Here is a 19,282-nt window from a genome sequence, read left to right as displayed (position 1 = left end):
TTTTAAAAGATTTACTCTGAGCCAAATATGACTGACCACAGCCCATGACACAGCCCTCAGGAGATTCTGAGAACATGTATCCAAGATGGTTAGGGTACAGCCTGGTTTTACATATTTTTTGAGAGATATGAGACATCAAATACATTCAACATGTACACTGGGGCTGGGTGTAGTGATTCACAGCTGTAATCTCAGCACATTGGGAGACTGAGGCCAGTGGATCACCTAAGGTCAGGACTTTGAGACCAGCTTGGTCAACATCATAAAACCCCATCTCTAATACAATACAAAAAAAAAAAAAAAGCCGGGTGTGCTAGCAGATGCCTGTACTCCCAGCTACTTGGGAGGCTGAGGCAGGAGGCTTGAACCCAGGAGGTGGAGGTTGCAGTGAACCAAGATTTTGCCACTGCACTCCAGCCTGGGTAACAGAATGAGCCTCTGTCTCAAAAAAAAAAAAAAAAAAAAAAAAAAAAAGGTACAGCGGTACAATGGTTCCTCAAGGCAGGACAACTCAAAGCAGGGCAGGAGGAGGAGGCTGATTGGTGGGGACCTTCTAGGCTATAGGTAAATTTTATGATTGACAACTGGTTAGGTTTATCTAAAAGGCTGGGATCAAGACAAAGGGAATGTTCAGATAAAGATAAAACGTTGTGGAGACCAAGGTTCTTTTGAAGTCTCATAGCGGCTGCCCTTAGAGACAGTGGATGACAAATGATTCCTATTCAAACCTTTAAAAGGAGCTAGACTCTCAGTTAATCTCTTCAGGATTTGAAGGGCCTAGAATGAAAAAGATCTAGCTATGTTAATAGAGATTTTTTTTTTTTTTTTTTTGAGACGGAGTTTTGCTTTGTCGCCCAGGCTGGAGTGCAGTGGTGCAATCTTGGCTCACTGCAAACTCAGCCTCCTGGGTTCAAGCAATTCTCCTGCCTCAGCCTCCCGAGTAGCTGGGATTACAGGCACATGCCACCACACTCAGCTAATTTTTGGATTTTTACTAGAGAAGGGGTTTCACAATGTTGGTCAAGCTGGTCTTGAACTCCCGAACTCGTGATCCGCCCGTCTTGGTCTCCCAAAGTACTCGGATTACAGGCATGAGCCACTGCGACTGACCAAGATTCTTTACAGATGCAAATATTCCCCCACAAAGAAGAGCTGTACCGGACCATTTCAAAATATGGCAAAGAAACATGTCTCGGGGCAAAATACTTTGATTTTCTTCTTTGTCATTGTAAGCTGACCTAAAGGATGGAGAGGCAGACCCAGGGTCAGGTTTAGCACGTTTATTTCAATCTGCCAGGCTGGCTGCCTCATCACAGGCAGTGAAGGCAGCAGCCTGGCTTACAGACTATGGGGGTTATACAGGGGGTTTGCAGGTAGCCTGGTGCTATTCTAAGAAAAAGCGCAACTTGGTTCTCAGGGGCTAACATTCTGCTTAATTGGGTCAGCATCCTGGGTTCAAGAGCTGGGTGCGACCACATCCTGGAACCTACCTGTTTACAAGGCTTGAGGCTATTTTTCTTATGAGGTTGGCATAGCAGGGGAGAACGGGGAGGGAGTCTATGAGCTTGCCTTTCTGTAGCCCTAACCGTCATGTAATGTTACACCAGAATCAGGCCTTTCTGTAGCCCTAACAGTCATGTAATGTTACACCAGAATCAGGTTGGAAAGTCAGTCATGATATATAGGGTTAAATAAAACCCATCTTATGGGCAGCTTTGTTAAGGCCCGAAATAAGGCAAGTAATTATATGGTTATAGGATGCTCAGCCTGGATCTGTGGGCTGGTATTCCCAGGCTGGCTTTTCCCGTGGGATGGTGGTGGCTCCTATGGGCTTAGTAGGATCTCACCAGTGAAGATTGTTGGCAGGTGCCTGGGCCGCAAGCGACACTCTTTCCTTCTCTATTGGAAGGAGGATGGAAGAGAGGATACAGAGATAATGCCAAGTGAGTTTATAAGACTGGGTAAGATATTTAAATTCTTTGATGTAAGTGTCTGGATTGAAGGAGAAGGACCTGAGGTGCTTTTGATTTGGGGGAGATCGGAGAGACAGAAGGGAACACGAACGTGGACAATGCCTTCCGTCCCCGCCACTTCTCAAAGGGGAATGCCAGTCCGAGAGTGGGTATGGGGCGGAGATGGGGAGGAGTCAAAGTGGGAAGCAGCGGGATTGGGGAGGGGAGGGGACGAGGCGGGAGCTGGCGGTGGGGGGTAAGGCAGAGGTTCAGGGTGTCCTGGTGCAGGCTTGGGGCACTGGCGGACAGGAGGGAAGTCAGCCGGGTTGGAAGAGGACACGCCGACTGCCGGGGCCATGGGAGGGGTTGAGCTGGGTTTCGAGGAGGATCTGGAAACTGTAGCAGGACTGAGAGAGAGAGGGGCAGTTGCAGAGGGTGAAGAAAGCCTGAACATACGGAACCTCAGACCATTCACCACTGCAGTGGCAGAAACTGTTAAGGTCCCAGAGAATGCTGAAATTGAAAGTACCATTTTCGGGCCACTGAGAGCCATTATCTCATTCATATTGGGGCCAGGCCGTATTACAGTAGAAAATTAATCTTTTGGGCCTGACTTCAGATCGGAGACCAAGGGTGCCCAGATTCCAGAGGAGGCACCCTAAGGGGGTAGTTTTAGACAGAACAAACTGTCTGGATCCCATGGCAACTGTCTCGAAGAGGAGAAGGCTGCTGAGGAGAAGCAAGACAGGAGAAGGTGTCCTCTGCCCAGTTTCCTTTACCTAAGACAGTTAATTCACAACAGTTGCTGTCGAATTAGGCATCCCCAAGATCACAGGACTGAGGCCCCTGGGGCTGGAAGGGTGTCCTTAGCCCAGCGCCAGGAATTTCGGACAGAAAACGGATGGTCGAGGAACCCGGACCGAGGCAAACCTCTATCCAACTTACTGGCTGGGAAGTGATGATTTGGTTGGAGATAACGGCAGTTGGAGGTCTGGGGTTTCCCTCCTGGGTCTGGAAAAGGGTTTGGGATGGGGGGGCTAGCCTCTGGAGCAGGGAGAGAGAGAGAGAAAGAGCGGCCAGCACCTACTCCCATCCCGGGTTTCAGCACCAAAATGTAAGGCTGACAGGAAGGATGGAGAGGCAGACACGGGGTCAGGTTTAGCAAGTTTATTTCAACCTGCCGGACCCCAGGCAGTGAAGGCAGCAGCCTGGCTTACAGACTATGGGGATTACATAGGGGGTTTGCAGGTAGCCAGGTGCTATTATAAGAAAAAAATGCAACTTGGTTCTCAGGGGCTAACATTCTGCTTAATTGGGTCAACATGCCTGGTTGGAGAGCTGGGTGTGATTTTGTTATAAGCTTGGCTTAACTCATAACAAAAATGGGGAGAATGGGGAAGGGGTCTATGGGTTTGCCTTGCTGTGACCCTAACAGTCATTTAATGTTACACCAGAATCAGGTTGGAAAGTAAGTCACACTATATAGGGTTAAATATAACCCATCTGATGAGAATTTATGGTTTGTAGGGCATGAATCCTCAGATCCCTTAGATAGGAAATTGGGTAAGATAGGAAAAAATTAGAGTTAGTCCTCAAATGTATTTTGGGGGAAAATAACTTCAGTTTCTTTTGGGGCCTGCTATCTGTGCTGTTGGTATATTATTGCTACAAATAATCTGTTTTGTCAGTCTTGAGGTCTCTGTTTTAATGTTAATGCTGGCCAGCTGTGCCTGGATTCCAAAGGCAGGAAGGTAGAATGAGGCATGTCGAACCCCCGCCCCTTCCCATCATGGCCTCAACTAGTTCTTCAGGTTAACTCTAGAATGCCCTTGGCTGAGAGGAGAGGTCCCTTCAGTTGGGTGGGGGGTTTAGACTTTTATTTTTTGTTTACAGGCTTTTGGGAGATAAAATACCTACCATGCCAGATAAGAGAGAGTCCTTCATTGGCTGTGACTCATATCACTCTACTTATTGCTTGACTCATTAATAGTCAACATTTTTGAGAATGGAAGAAAGAGAAAAAAAGCCTTGAACAGCAATGCTCTTTTTGGACATCCTTTGTCAGACAAATGTTTTTCCCCCACTGTTAAAAATAAGTAGGGTATTGCTATTTATTTCTTTGGCCCTGACACCCACTTACACTCAGGTGGCTTCTCTGCTACTGACGTAGGAGTTAAGAAGAAATTGCTTAAGCAAATAGTGAGGGAACCGGAGTACTCAGGATAAGTTTTCCTTTTAATGAAAAGCAGCCCCAAAATTACTTTCTTTTCTAACAAAGAGCAGCCTGTAAAATCCAGCTGCAGACATAGACAAGCAAGCTGGAAGCTCACAGGGTGAATGCCAACAGTTGTGCCAATAGGAAAAGGCTGCCTGATACCAGGCAGGTCCAACATGGAGGCTCCGTCCTCCTTTCTCTTTGCCAGCCATGTGTACAGTAAGGAGCAGATAACACAGCACTGGCTAAGTGGAAAGCCATTTGCATAATAAGATTAGGGTGGGGTGGTCATCCTTCCCCAAGGGCTATGTAAACATCACACCTGATCCAAACAATCTATAGGCCCTACATAAATCAGACACCACCTCCCCATACCTGCTTATACAATCTGCTGCGGTCCACCACAGGCTGGATTTTCCCTTCGGAAGTCTCTCTCTCTCACTAAGGACAAAGCTGTTCTCCTTTCTCTTTCTTTTGCCTTTTAAACCTCCGCTCCTAAACTCATTCCTCATGTGTGTCCATGTCCTTAATCTTCTTGGTGTGAGACAACAAACCCCAAGTATTTCCCACAGAAAATGCCACTTCACTAGCAGTGGCATCCCCCCATGAAGATGCTGGGTGCAAGGGACCCCCAAGTGCCAGAGGAGGCACCTAAGATGATGTTTGCCCAGGAAGAAGTACATTTTCAGCCACTTCTCCATCCACTAGTTCTGCCACACCTCCTGGGAGTTAGAAAATGCAGGACCTGCAGCCCCACCTCCAGACCTCCTGAGCTAGAATCTGCAGTTTAACAAGACTCTCAAGTGATTCTTCTGTGGTGACAATTTAAGTGCTCTCCTCTTTTCCGTTTTCAGGATGAAGTCAGTTTCAGCAACAAAGCAGAAAGGACTTAACAAACCTAAGCCTAAAAAAGCAAAGGTCCCTAGAAGCCCATCAGGAATGCTGTGGGGCCTGCACCGAGCCAGAGGATGAACCATCTGGGCTGATCTGATTTTTTTTTTCCCAGAGTGACCTAGATGCAATGTTAGCTCCATCATCCTTCTGAAACTGGCTTCTTAATTCAAAAGACAGCATATCATCTTACTCCCCTGACATCTGAGCCAGGAGACCAGGGTTTGGGACTGTTGGGATGTCTGAGCACAGGCTGATGGCTAAGTGCTCAGTTTCCATTCAAAGGTCAGCACAATAGAGGTTTATGTGTGGAAGTAAATAAAAGAACAAACTTCCCTCTGGTTACCACAGTTTTTTTCCTCTTGTTTCTGTTCTTTATTTCTTTTTAAAGAGACATATCCAGCAGGGCGTGGTGGCTCCTGCCTGTAATTCCAGCACTGTGGGAGGCTGAGGTGGGTGGATCACTTGAGGCCGGGAGTTAAAGACCAACCTGGGCAACATGATGAAACCCTGTCTCTACTCAAAATACAAAAATTAGCCGGGCATGGTGGCATGTGCCTATAATCCTGGCTACCTGAGAGGCTGTGGCAGGAGAATTGCTTGGGGGGTATAGTGAGCCAAGATCGCACCACTGTACTCCAACCTGGGCGACAGCAAGACTCTGTCTCAAAAAAATAAAAATAAAGAGACATACTGACTCTAGAGTCCGGGTATGCTCAGCAACAAAATGAAAGTATGAGCCCCAGGGACAAGTTGTGGGAGGCCTCTGGATGCTGGGCCCTGTGTGCAGATTCTCACCCTTCACCCTCCACCTCTGGGCCCTGCTTGGCTTGTAGTGGCTCATTCTAATCTCTACCACATTTTCAGGCACTTGTTATAAAAACACTTCACTTCTCTGGTACCAACTTCTGACTTGGCCCATTTTGTGCTACTGTAACAGACTATCATAGACCAAGTAATTTACATATCAATAGAAATTTATCTTGTGGCTAAGCATGGTGGCTCACATCTGTAATCCCAGCACTTTGGGAGGCCAAGGCGGGAGGATCACTTGAGCTCAGGAGTTTGAGACCAGCCTAGGAAACACAGGGAGACTCTGTCTCTACAAAACAAAAAATAAACCTAGCTGGGGATGGTGACACGCACCTATGTGGGAGGCTGAGGTAGGAGGATTGCTTGGGCCCAGGAGATTGAGGCTTCAGTGAGCTGTGATCACACCATTGCATTCCAGACTGGGTATGAGAGTGAGACCCTCTCTCAAAAAAAAAGAAAAACAGGAAACAAATGTATTTTTCACAGTTCTGAAGGCTGGGAAGTCCAAGATCAAGGCGCCAGCACATCTGGTGTCTGGTGAGGGTCTGGTCTCTGATCCCAAGATGAGGCACTGAATGCTGCACCCCCTCGGGAGGGCAGAAACACTGTCCTCGCATGGCAGAAGAGCAGAAGAGCCCTGGGACAGGACTCACTCCTGCCAACCCCTTTATAAAGGTATACCCACTCATGAGGCTTAGCCCTCACAGCTGAATCATCACTTAAAGGTCCCAGCTCTTAATACTGTGATGACGGCAATCAAATCTCAGCGTGCCTTTTACAGGGGACAAATATTCAAACCACAGCAGTGGCAATTCTTGGCATTGCTTGGCTCATAGCCCCATCATTCCCATCCCTGCCTCTCCCTGTGTCCCTGTCTTCACAAGTCCTTATAAAGACCCCCATCATACTGGATTAGAGGTCGGTCCTGCTCCGCTATGACCTCATGTTAACTAATTACACTCGCAAAGACCCTAGTTCCAAGTAAGGTTCCATTTCTGAGGGGATTAGGATGTCAACATATCATTTTGGGAAGACCCAGCTCCACCCATAACGTCTGCCTTAGGACAAATGAGCCCAAAGAAAATAAGTGAGGTAGGAAGAGGACACTGTGCTATTTTACAGATGAGGACATGTGCTCAGAGAGGTGACATGAGCTTCCTGGAGTGGGAGTAAAGAAGCAATGATGTATGCAGGTGGTGCACAGGGCAAGGGCGCTCGGCTGAGGTGGGGTGGGGTGGGGTGGGGTGCAAGTGCCAAAATCTGCCCGTGCTCCACTCCCCAGCTAGGTACCCTGGGTAGGGGCCTGTGTCTGCCTGAGAGGGGTTCACCTGTCCTAATTTTCAGGACAGCATCCTGTGGGCTAGCAGCTGCTCTGAGTGGCAGAATCAGCAGGAGGTCCTGGGTCCCCACTCACTCTCAGCCTGGGGTTTCCAAGCTGCCTCTGGAACCCTCCGATTAGCACGCTTAAGCACAGAAGAGCTAACAAGACAGGCAACGTGAGACAGTGACCTCTGAACACCATTCTCCACTCAGAGGACCCAAGGCTCCCTGGAGAAATGGCGGATTCCAGGTACAGATGGAGAAATCTACATGATGGGGAGGGGACAGCAGAATATCCCAGATAGCGAGGAAGCTGCCAGATGCCACAAGAGTCAGGTTACGGAAGACTCAGACACCAACTGGAAGAGAACAGAAGAGGCTCCCACTGGCCAAGAGTGAGACAATTTGAGTAGCAATAAGAGTATGTCTGTATCCATGAGTTTATGTGATACTTTTTTCTTTTTTTAGACAGAGTCTTATTCTGTTGTCCAGAGTGGAGTGCAGTGGCATGAACTTGGCTCACTGCAACCTCTGCTTCCCAGGTTCAAGTGATTCTCCTGCCTCAGCCTCCCAAGTAGCTGAGATTACAGGCATGCATCACCACGCCTGGCTAATTTTTGCATTTTTAGTAGAGATGGGGTTTCACCATCTTGGCTAGGCTGGTCTTGAACTCCTGATCTCAGGTGATCTGCCCACCTGGACCTCTCCAAGTGCTGGGATTCCAGGTGTGAGCCACTGCACCCGGCCTATTCAATACTTTAAAAAACCCTCACTGATCACCTCATGGAGGATGCAGAGAACCTAATGCATTGCTTTGAAAACTGAGCAGTGAAGGTCAAGTTTCAAGCATACATTGTATCTTTTCTCTACAAAGTATACCTTGCAAGGACTACACATTCCATGTGGGAAGTTTCTCCTTCTGCATCATTTCAGCTCACAGATGAAGACAGTATCTTAAGAGTCAGAATGCCACCACATGCCACGATCCCTGAAGAATTCAAAGATGAAGGACTAGCACCAAGAGTTCCCTGAGAGACAGCCAGGCACCGGGAGCCTCCGGATGGAAGAACACACCCCCTCCTCTGAAGACCCCATGCCAAAAACAATCGCATCTGAATCACATCAGACCTGTAGCTCTCACTGCTCATTTACAAGAAATACAGACAACCAAGGGAAATATTAAAGGATGCAACAGGATGCAATCAGCAAGCCTCACAGTACAATTCACCTGCAAGGCAAAAAATTAAAACATTTAAAAGATGGGTCAGGCCTGGTGGCTCATGCCTGTAATCCCAGAACTTTGGGAGGCTGAGGCAGGAGGATTGCTGGAGCCCTGGAGTCTGAGACCACCCTGGGCAACATGGTGAAACGTTATCTCTACAAAAACATAATAATAATACAAAAAGTAGCCAGGCGTGGTGGTGCATGCCTGTAGTCTCAGCTACTTAGGAGGCTGAGGTGGGAGGATCGCAAAAGCCCAGGGGTTTAAGGCTGAAGTGAGCTGTGATTATGCCACTCGCACTCCAGCCTGGGCAACAGAGCAAGACCCTGTCTCAAAAAAAGAACAATTTAAAAGATAAGAAAGAGAGAGAGGAGAGGGTGAGAAACCTATTTCAGTAAAAGGAATCTTTTATAGCAACCAACTACAATATTGCAATGTGTGGATGTTATTTCAATTGTGGCTCAAATGAGTAAGTTGTAAAAAATAAAGTGATGAGCCAATCAAGGATAGAGACACTGGCTGGATATTTCATGCCATTTGGGTATTGTCAATTATTTTAAAGTTTCAAAAACTGGAGGCTGGGCATGGTGGCTCATGAACTTTGGGAGGCTGAGGCAGGAAGGTGACTTAAGCCGATGAATAGAGACCAGCCTGCGCAACATAGTGAGAGCTTATCTCTACAAAAAAATCAAAAAATTAGCCAGGTGTGGTGCCATGCACCTGTGGTCTCAGCTACTCAGGAGGCTGAAGTGGGAGGCTCACCTGAGTAGTGGAGGTTGAGGCTGTAATGAGCCCTCATCATGCCACTGATCTCCAGCCTGGGTAACAGAACAGGAAAAAAAAAAAAAAAAAAGATCGAAAGTTGAAAAAATTCTATTGTGGTTTTGTTTTAAAAATGATTCTTGTCAAAAATTAGCCAAGCGTGGTGGTGCACACCTGTAATCCCAACCACCTGGGAGGCTGAGGCACAAGAATCACTTGAACCTGGGTGGCAGAGGTTGCAGTGAGGCGAGATCGCACCACTGCACTCCAACCTTGACAACAGAGTGAGAGACCCTGTCTCAAAAAAAAAAGAAGTCATTCTTGTCTCTTAGGGATATCAAAGTATGCATATGATGTGGTATCTGTGGTTTGCTTCAAAATGATCAGGGGAAGGGGAAAAGCTGGGATAGAAATGAAAAATGAGGCCAGGTGCGGTGGCTCATGCCTGTAATCCCAGCCCTTGGAGAGGCTGGAGCGGGCAGATCACATGAGGTCAAGAGTTCGAGACCATCCTGACCAATATGGAGAAACCCCGTCTCTACTAAAAATACAAAGTTAGCCAGGCGTGGTGGCAGGTGCCTGTAATTCCAGCTACTCGAGAGACTGAGGCAGAATTGCTTGAACCTGGGAGGCAGAGGTTGTGGTGAACTGAGATCCCACCACTGCACTCCAGCCTGGGCAACAAGAGCAAAACTCCATCTCAAAGAAAAAAGAAAAATGACTGGTCATTGAAACAGGGTGATAGGGACATGGGATTCATTTTATTATTCTATTTTGAATATGTTTGGAACTCTCCATAGTAAATCTTTTTTTCTCTTTAACTAATCAGGGAAGCAGACTACTTCCTTTCAAATTACAGTTCTGCCATTTACTGTGTGACCTTGAACAAGTGAGTCAACCTTCCTGGGCCTATTTCCTCACCGGCAAAATGGAGATAATCACATGTACCTAACATCAAGGCCTGGAGTACAGTGGACACTCTGCTGACACCCATGCATTAATTCCTTCCTTGGGATGGGACCTGTGGTAGCCAGTCTCTGAGGTGGCGACCGGTGACCCTGACTGCCTGGTGCTCAGACCCTTGTGCAGTCACTTCTCACAACAAAGCAGGGGTGGTAACCAGAGTGGCCAACAAAACATGTCGGAAGTCATGGGACGTCACTTTCGAGATTAGGTAACCAAAGGCATGGCAGCTTCTGTCTTGATCACTCTCTCCCTCACTCTCCCTAGGGCAAGCCAGCTGCGGTGTTGGGAGCAGCCCTATGTTGGGAGGCCCACATGGCAAGGAACTGAGGCCTCCAGCCAACAGCCATGGGAGGATGCCATCTTGGACACAGCTCCTCCTGCCCCAGTCAAGCCTTCAGGTGACTGCAGCTCTAGTGACCTCTTGACTACAACCTCTGGAGACCCTAAGCTGGAGCCACCCAGCTGAGCTGCTCTAATTCCTAAACTTTGGACTTGGTGTGAGAAAATAAATGTTTGTTATCTGTAGCTGCTAAGTTGGAGGCAATATGTCATGCATCAGTAGCTCACTGCTATAGGCTCTAATGTTGAAGAGGGTTTTTAGGCGTGTTTGTTTGGAACAGAGTCTCACTCTGTTGCTCAGGCTGGTGTGCAGTGGCGCGATCTTGGCTCACTGCAACCTCTGTCTCCCAGGTTCAAATGATTCTCCTGCCCCAGCCTCCCAAGTCACTGGGATCACAGGTGCCTGCCACCACACCTGCCTAATTTTTTGTATTTTTAGTAGAGACAGGGTTTGGCCATGTTAGCCAGGCTGGTCTTGAACTCCTCACCTCAGGTGATCCTCCCATCTCTGCCTCCCAAAGCGCTAGAATTACAAGCGAGAGCCACCACGCCAGGCCTGTTGAAGAGTTTTAACTCTATATAAGGCATGATGTTTTGTTAGGTGGTTTCGAAGGGCAGGAAAGATAAGGAAAGTGAGGTTCTTCTAAGAACAGATGGTGAAATGCGGGGTCCCAGGCTTACTTGAGGAGAGTTGGGGGTGAGTGGATGAGACCATGGGGACAGCTGTACTGACACTCACCTTTTTAAAATAGGAGACTAAGAGTTATTAACTGATGGACAGAAAAGAAGAGCCCTGGGGCTGACTTTCCAGAAGTCTGGAGCAGAAATCAGCCAGCTGATGGTGCAAAAAGACGGAGTAGATCACAGAAACTGAAGAAGTTATGAAGTCTTTATTGTTGTTTTGTTTTCACCCTTTCTAAGTGGGGTCCTTTTTTTTTTTTGCACTGCAAGTAAGAAGTAGAATTACCCCAGATATATGCTTTTCATTTGCTTTTCTTTAATTAAAAACAAAAAAAAAATTTTTTTTAGAAACAGGGTCTTGCTATGTTGCCCAGGCTGTTCTCAAACTCCTGGGCCAAGCCCACCTTGCCCTCCCAAAATGTTGGGATTATAGGTGTGAGCCACTATGCCTGGCCTTGTGCTTTTTTGTCTGAAGAGCTTCTAGATTCTGCTAGAAAATGGACAAGATCTGAAGGCAGCAAATATTCACGTGTGTCTGTTACCTGGCTTTGGGGAGCTTCAGTTTCCTCATCTGCAAAATGGAGAGAATCTTGCCTTTCCTTGCATTTTTATTTTTGACTATTTTAATATTTCTGGAATCAAACTTTGTCCACTAATGGTTGCAAATATTTAATATGGTGTTTATTTCCTACCTGTACTTCTTAAAAGCTATAACCAAACCAATATACCCTAAAACGTTTGGCACTTTAGAAACTACGGCCATCACTGGTAAAGCCCAACTCAGAGGTTATTTAATGGGAGAACTAAGTGGTCATCGTAACTCATTCAGCAAATACTGAATCACTACCACAGCCTGTGGGAGTCTCATTAAACCAGTTTAGTTATTCTTTTTGAACAGCCTATGACTTTTTTAAAAGTATTTTTGGCCAGGCAAAAATCACAGGTGGCTCACACCTGTAATCCCACTTTGGGAGGCTAACGCAGGTGGATCAGTTGAGCTCAGGAGTTCAAGACCAGCCTGGGCAACATGGAGAAACCCCAGCTCCATTACTACTACTAATAAAAATTAGCCAGACATGGTGGTGTGCACCTGTGGTCTCGGCTATTTGGAAGGCTGAGGTAGGAGGATCATTTGAGCCTGGAAGGCAGAGGCTGCAGTGAGCCAAGACTGTGCCACTGCACTCCAGCCTGGGCAACAGAGCAAGACGCTGTCTTAAAAAATATACTTAAAATAAAAAACAGTATTTCTACCTTTTGTCAACAAAAGAATGTTCCAGATCCAGCCTGGCTGGTTTCTGTCTCAAGACTTAGAATCAGCTGCTTTCTAAGGAGCCCTGGGTTCTTTGAGTGGTAAAGACAATAGAAGGCGGAAATCTGGGGCCTGGGATTGCAGGTAAGAGGTGCGGGATAGAAAAGAGAGAGAGAAAAAAAACACCATGCGATTTCTGGGCCACCTTTAGTAGTGACAGAGCTCAAAAAATAAATAAATAAATAAAAGAGAATGTCCTTTTAGGACATTAGGGCTTGTCCCAGCAGGGTATCCATGAGGCTTTTGGCTGTTTACTGACATTTTAACCAACACAGAGACCCAAGAGGTAGACACATCAGCTGACCATCATTTCTGCAGTACCTCTGCTGAGAAGCATAACCTGGATGTCATCGGGAAAAACATCAGAAAGACCCAAATTAAGGTGTATTCCTCAAAACTGCTGCCTTTTACTCCCTGAAAATGTCCATGTCATGAGAAATAAAGAAAGGCTAGGAATAGTTCCAGGATAACTAAACGCAGTGGAGATCCTGAATTGAGTCTTTTTTTTTTTTTTCTTTTGAGACAGAGTCTCACTCTGTCACCCAGGCTGGAGTGCAATGGCATGATCTCGGCTCACCGCAACCTCCACCACCTGGGTTCAAGTGATTCTCATGCCTCAGCCTCCTCAGTAACTGGAATTAGAGGCATATGCCACCACGTGTGGCTAACTTTTGTATTTTAGTAGAAACAGGGTTTCACCATGTTTCCCAGACTGGTCTCGAACTCCTAAGCTCAGAAAATCCACCTGCCTTGGCCTCCCAAAGGATTACAGGCATGAGCCATCACTCAGCCTCTGGATTGAATCTTGAACTGAGAGAAAAAAATGACTCTAACGGACAATGAATGTGAACTATAGATTAGATAGTCTGTTAGTTTCCATCATCGCATTCTGCTTACATAAGACAACGTCCTTTGCTTACAGTACACATTGATGGCTGGACACAATGGCTCATACCTGTAATCCCAGCACTTTGGGTGGCCAAGGCAGGAGGATCGCTTGAGCCCAGGAGTTTGAGACTAGCCTGGGGCAACATAGTGAGATCTCACCTCTACAAAAAAATAAATATAAGAAGTACACAGTGAAGTATTTAGGGGCAAGGGGGCATGATGTGTTCAATTTATTCTCAAACACTTTAGAAAACAAATACACAGACACACACACACATGCAAAATGTTAGCAATTAGGAAGACTCAGAAGCCTACTGGATGAGGTTCCCACTGGCCAACAATGGGACAAGTTAAGTAGCAATAAGAGCATGTCTGCATCCGGGCTGTGTCGGGCTGCAGGAGAAGATGGCGGTCTCCATAGGAGTTAAAGTTCCCCGTTATTTTCACTTGTTGGAAGAACTTGAAGAACGACAAAAAGGAGTAGGCGACGGTACAGTTAGCTGGGGCCTTGAAGATGATGAAGATATGACACGTACAAGGTGGACAGGCATGATTATTGGGCCGCCAAGGACAAATTATGAAAACAGAATATATAGCCTGAAAGTAGAATGTGGACCTAAATACCCCGAAGCTCCTCCATCAGTTAGATTTGTAACAAAAATTAGTATGAATGGAGTAAATAATTCCAGTGGGATGGTGGATGCCCGGAGCATACCAGTGTTAGCAAAATGGCAAAATTCATATAGCATTAAAGTTGTACTTCAAGAGCTAAGACGTCTAATGATGTCCAAAGAAAATATGAAGCTTTCACAGCCCCCAGAAGGACAAACATACAACAATTAATTTTAGTGGGTCTCAAACTTGTCTTAAATCAACAACCTTCTACTCATGTTAATGTCTTGATTAAATATCACAATGCAAAATACCCACACATTAAGTAAAAGAATTCCAGCTGGTAAACACGACCTGGACATTTGTAAGAATATATTTAAGGGCCGGGCACAGTGGCTCAAGCCTGTAATCCCAGCACTTTGGGAGGCCGAGGTGGATGGATCACGAGGTCAAGAGATCGAGACCATCCTGGTCAACATGGTGAAACCCCGTCTCTACTAAAAATACAAAAAATTAGCTGGGCATGGTGGCACATGCCTGTAATCCCAGCTACTCAGGAGGCTGAGGCAGGAGAATTGCCCGAACTCAGGAGGCGGAGGTTGCGCTGAGCCGAGATCGCACCATTGCACTCCAGCCTGGGTAACAAGAGTGAAACTCCGTCTCCAAAAAAAAAAAAAAAAAGAATATATTTAATATATGAAACACCCATTATGTTTTCAGGTAACAGGAGGAAAAATGCAGCACAATTTTTTTTTCTCTTGTTAAGGCACTGTCATTTAAACATAAACCTGGAGTACTCGAAATAGAATTCAGGTTTACAAGATGAAAGCGTGTGGAGAAGTGTCAGATGGCAGGGAAATCATGTGTGTTTCTAAAAAGTAAAAATCTCAAGAAAGAAAACAGAAATGGCATGCTTTACCCATCTTGCTTAGTGAAAGAGCTGCAGTTGAAATTGTTTAAAACGTAGCAGGTACAATGAATATTGTCACAAATGTGTTAATTTTTGAGGCGGTGTGGGTGCTGACTACTAGTAGTATCAAAAATATGTTCAGGATTGTTTTGATACCTGTATTTATAATAAAAAATGTTGGGGGGAGTTGATGAATTTCTGTTAAAAGCTGTTCTTGTGTGTTACATGTAACAGACATGGTAAATATTTGTTTACAGTCTTTGTTTAACAAGCCATGCATTTAAGTTTAAGTGAAGTCAACAAAAAGGAAATAGGTATATGGATATGTGATTTTGAGATTAAAGTTAGTCTTAAAATGTAAATAAAATGTGGAACGTGTAAAAAAAAAAAAGAGTATGTCTGCATCCATGCGTTTATATGATACGTGTGTGTGTGTGTGTGTGTGTGTGTGTGTGTGTGTGTGTATGTGAGAGAGAGAGAGAGAGAGAGAGAGAGAGAGAGACAGAGACAGAGACAGAGTCTCATCCTGTTGCCCAGGCTGGAATGCAGTTGTGTCATCTCAGCTCACTGCCACCTCTGTCTCCTGAGTTCAAGTGATCCTCCTGCCTCAGCCTCCAGGGTAGCTGGGATTACAAACATGTGCTATCATGTGAGGCTAATTTTTGTATTTTTAATACAGACGGGCTTTCACCATATTGGCCAGGCTGTTCTCCAAGTCCTGAGCTCAAGTGATCTGCCTGCCTCGGCCTCCCAAAGTGCTAGGGTTACAGGTGTGAGCCACAGCACTGGTACAATAAGTGAATATTGGTTAAATGTACACATCAGTTATTTGTACTATTCTTGCTACCTTCCCGTAAGCCTGATCTTATTTCAAAGTAAAAAGTTTTTTTAATTTATTTTAAGGACATTAATTCAAAATATAATTTTCTAATTCAACATACCTTGCTGCTGTAATTTACCTATTTCTTTCTCTTGGGGTTTCATTAACCACTAAAAATTCCCCACCACGCTGTAAACAGTAAGTTTTGTCATTGCTGTGTGTATTTTAGGTTGCACGCTTATTTGGTGCCCCACATAATCATTAATGCTAAATTTGAAATGTCATTTAAATTGTCCAAGGATATAGAATTAAGTTTATGATCAGCACACAAATGTTTTTCATTGATTTTCAACACTGCTTAAGAAATACTGAGTTTAATAAACTGAGCTTAGAGGCCAGGCACAGTGGTTCATGCCTGTAATCTCCCAGCACTTTGGAAGGCTGAGGTGGGTGGATCACCTGAGCGAAGGAGTTCGAGACCAGCCTGGCCAACATGGAAAAACCCTGTCTCTACTAAAAATACAAAAATTAGCTGGGCACGGTGGCGGGCACCTGTAGTCCCAGATACTCCGGAGGCTGAGGCAGGAGAATCACCTAAACCTGGGAGGCGGAGGTTGCAGTGAGCCGTGATTATGCCACTACACTCCAGCCTGGGTGACACAGCAAGACTCCATTTCAAGAAATTTTAAAAAAAGAAAGAAAGAAACATAAATTGAGCTCAGAGCAACAACAACACATGTATGGAGAACCTCCCATCTACCCAGCTGAGGCCTAGGTCAGAGGTCCGCGAACAGGCTGGACCAAGTCCTGCCCCCCCAGATGTTACTCATCTCTAGCGGGAAAGGAAAGAAACCAAGGAGTGATTTCAACCCAGTGTGCAAAGTGTCATTCATGGGTAAACAGTCACAATCAAAATATTCAACAATTAGCCGGGCGCGGTGGCTCAAGCCTGTAATCCCAGCACCCTGAGAGGCCGAGGCGGGTGGATCACAAGGTCAAGAGATCGAGACCATCCTGGTCAACACGGTGAAACCCCGTCTCTACTAAAAATACAAAAAATCAGCTGGGCATGGTGGCACATGCCTGTAATCACAGCTACTCAGGAGGCTGAGGCAGGAGAATTGCCTGAACCCAGGAGGCAGAGGTTGCGGTGAGCCGAGATCACGCCATTGCACTCCAGCCTGGGTAACAAGAGTGAAACTCCGTCTCAAAAAAAAAAATTCAACAATTAATGTGAGACAGCCACTGTCCATTGACAATGGCCAATGGGGCAGGGTCCCATCAGCTGGTCCTGGTGTTCGGGGCTCTCACCCTTTAGTTGTGGGGGCTTGTCCCAGCAGGGTATCCATGAGGCTCTCGGCTATTTACTGACATTTGAACCAACACAGAGACCCAAGAGGTGGACACATCAGCTGACCGTCAGGCCTGGGCAGACACTGGGGTTGTGGGGACTAAGGAAGGATGCCTCGTTTACAGTGGACGGCACTGCTTAGCAGTGATGTAGATTAGGATATAAAGGACACGGGGTTTTGGGGGTAGTGAAGAGGGGGGTTTTTGGGGTGATGAAAACAGGAATTAGACAGTGGTGATGGTTGCACAACCTTGTAAATATACTAAAAACCAATGAATTAAATACTTTAAAAGGATGAGTTTTGAACTCACGGTATGTGAAATCTATCTCCCTTAAAAAATTAATTTTAATTTTTTTTTTCTGAGACATAGTCTTGCTCTGTCACCCAGCTGGAGTACAGTAGTGAGATCTTGGCTCACTGCCACATCCACCTTCTGGATTCAAGCAATTTCCCTGCCTCAGCCTCCCAAGCAACTGGGACTACAGGTGCACGCTGCCACGCCCGGCTAATTTTTTATATTTTAGTAGAGAGGGGTTTCACCATGTTGGCTAGGATGGTCTTGATCTCCCGACCTCCTGATCTGCCCGCCCTGGCCTTCCAAAGTGGTGGGATTACAGATGTGAGCCACCGCACCTGGCTAAATTTTGTTTTAAAGATCTAAGGACAAATTTAGGAAGCAGAGAGAGCAGCGTTTACAAAGGCCTGGGTCTGAGCAGGAACATGCGTTCAGGGCGAGTGATCTTGGATGGCCTCACATGTCCACACGCACAGCCTGACCCTGGGGCTGGCCTATCCACACAAGCCCCTCAGGCCCCGGAAGTGGCTTCAAGGGGTTTAGGAAGAAAACCCACAGCATCAGGGAAGAATTCTAACTCAAGGCCTCTTGGGCCCCTAGAAAAGGCTTCCTTGGAGTAAGAGTTTCTCACCACTGTTTTCAGGGGCAGGGGTGGGGGCTGCAACCTCACGTGCTCATAGGGCCAGGCAAGGCTGGTAAGTAAGTCAACTGAGAGTAGGCATGGTGGCCAAGAGTCTGTCACAATAGGTTTAGGTTACTGCGGTGGCAGTTGTGTCTGGCAGCCACCTTGGCACCAGACTGGGATTTGGGAGTTTCCTCACTCGTGACATTCCGAAGGCCACTGCTCCTGTTTGACATAGTGGAAACCTTGGGAAAAGGCTATTTGTCATCAAACCTTCTAGATTCTACGACCGGTCTTTTTTGAAGTTATTGAGATTCTACGTTTTATTGACTGGGATTCCAGTAGCAATTATTGCAACTCTGGTGAATGTATTCACTGGTCAAGCTGAACTAGCAGAAATTCCAGAAGGCTAGATCCCAGAACACTAGGATTAGTATCAGCATCCCTTATTAAGATGCATTGCCCGTACTTTCTATGGTGGTCCTGAAAAGAATTATGAAAGAATAATGGCCAACCTTCAGATCGAAGCTGGAAAGGCTGAATCACGGTTAAAGGAGCGGGAAGTACGAAGATTAATGAATGTGAGAGGAGATGGACTCTGGTATCACTTTGAGACAACTGACAAGGAACCTACCGATCATTTTCCAAAAGCAACTCCTGACAAGCATTTTTGTTCTCTAAATACAAAGTATATTCTCTTTCTTGGAAAATAAATTAGTAAACATATCTGTATTTTTGCTCTCTGTGGAAAAAGAACTTCCGACATTACTGTTTCTCAGTGCTGGTTCAGACTGAGGCTTTTATTTGCGGGGGTGTGGGGGGGTTGACTTCTAGTCCCTGAAGGTTTAAAGTGTCCTAATAAAAACTGGAAAAAGGCCGGGCGCGGTGGCTCAAGCCTGTAATCCCAGCACTTTGGGAGGCTGAGGCAGGTAGATCACGAGGTCAAGAGATCGAGACCATCCTGGTCAACATGGTGAAACCCCGTCTGTACTAAAAATACAAAAAACTAGCTGGGCATGGTGGCGTGTGCCTGTAATCCCAGCTACTCAGGAGGCTGAGGCAGGAGAATTGCTTGAACCCAGGAGGCGGAGGTTGCGGTGAGCCAAGATTGCGCCATTGCACTCCAGGCTGGGTAACAAGAGTGAAACTCCGTCTCAAAAAAAAAAAACTGAAAAAATAGGAATCTGTGAACTCCTAAAGTTGTAGCAACTTTGAAAGGTCAAAGTGTTTTATTTACCTGACGAATGGAAGTTCTAGAAAAGAAGTTCTAGTTATGCTAAGCACCAGTAATTATAGTATTTTGTACAAACCTC

The 19,282-nt window shown here is 46.0% G+C and overlaps 1 protein-coding gene and 2 pseudogenes across 4 annotated transcripts in view; 2 read left to right on the top strand and 1 right to left on the bottom strand.

Annotated features, from left to right (window-relative positions):
- Positions 1–19,282, bottom strand: part of TVP23A (trans-golgi network vesicle protein 23 homolog A) — a 66,062-nt gene that overhangs the window by 32,635 nt on the left and 14,145 nt on the right. The window lies entirely within an intron of this gene.
- Positions 13,746–14,344, top strand: LOC101048331 (ubiquitin-conjugating enzyme E2 variant 2 pseudogene; annotated as a pseudogene).
- LOC101048637 (NADH dehydrogenase [ubiquinone] 1 beta subcomplex subunit 5, mitochondrial-like) lies at positions 18,068–18,582 on the top strand (annotated as a pseudogene).

The sequence above is a fragment of the Saimiri boliviensis genome, chromosome 12, assembly GCF_048565385.1.
Source record: "Saimiri boliviensis isolate mSaiBol1 chromosome 12, mSaiBol1.pri, whole genome shotgun sequence".
In the NCBI taxonomy this organism is placed as follows: domain Eukaryota; kingdom Metazoa; phylum Chordata; class Mammalia; order Primates; family Cebidae; genus Saimiri; species Saimiri boliviensis.
Note: the sequence above shows the minus strand (reverse complement) of the source record. Positions and strands in the feature narration are given on the sequence as shown.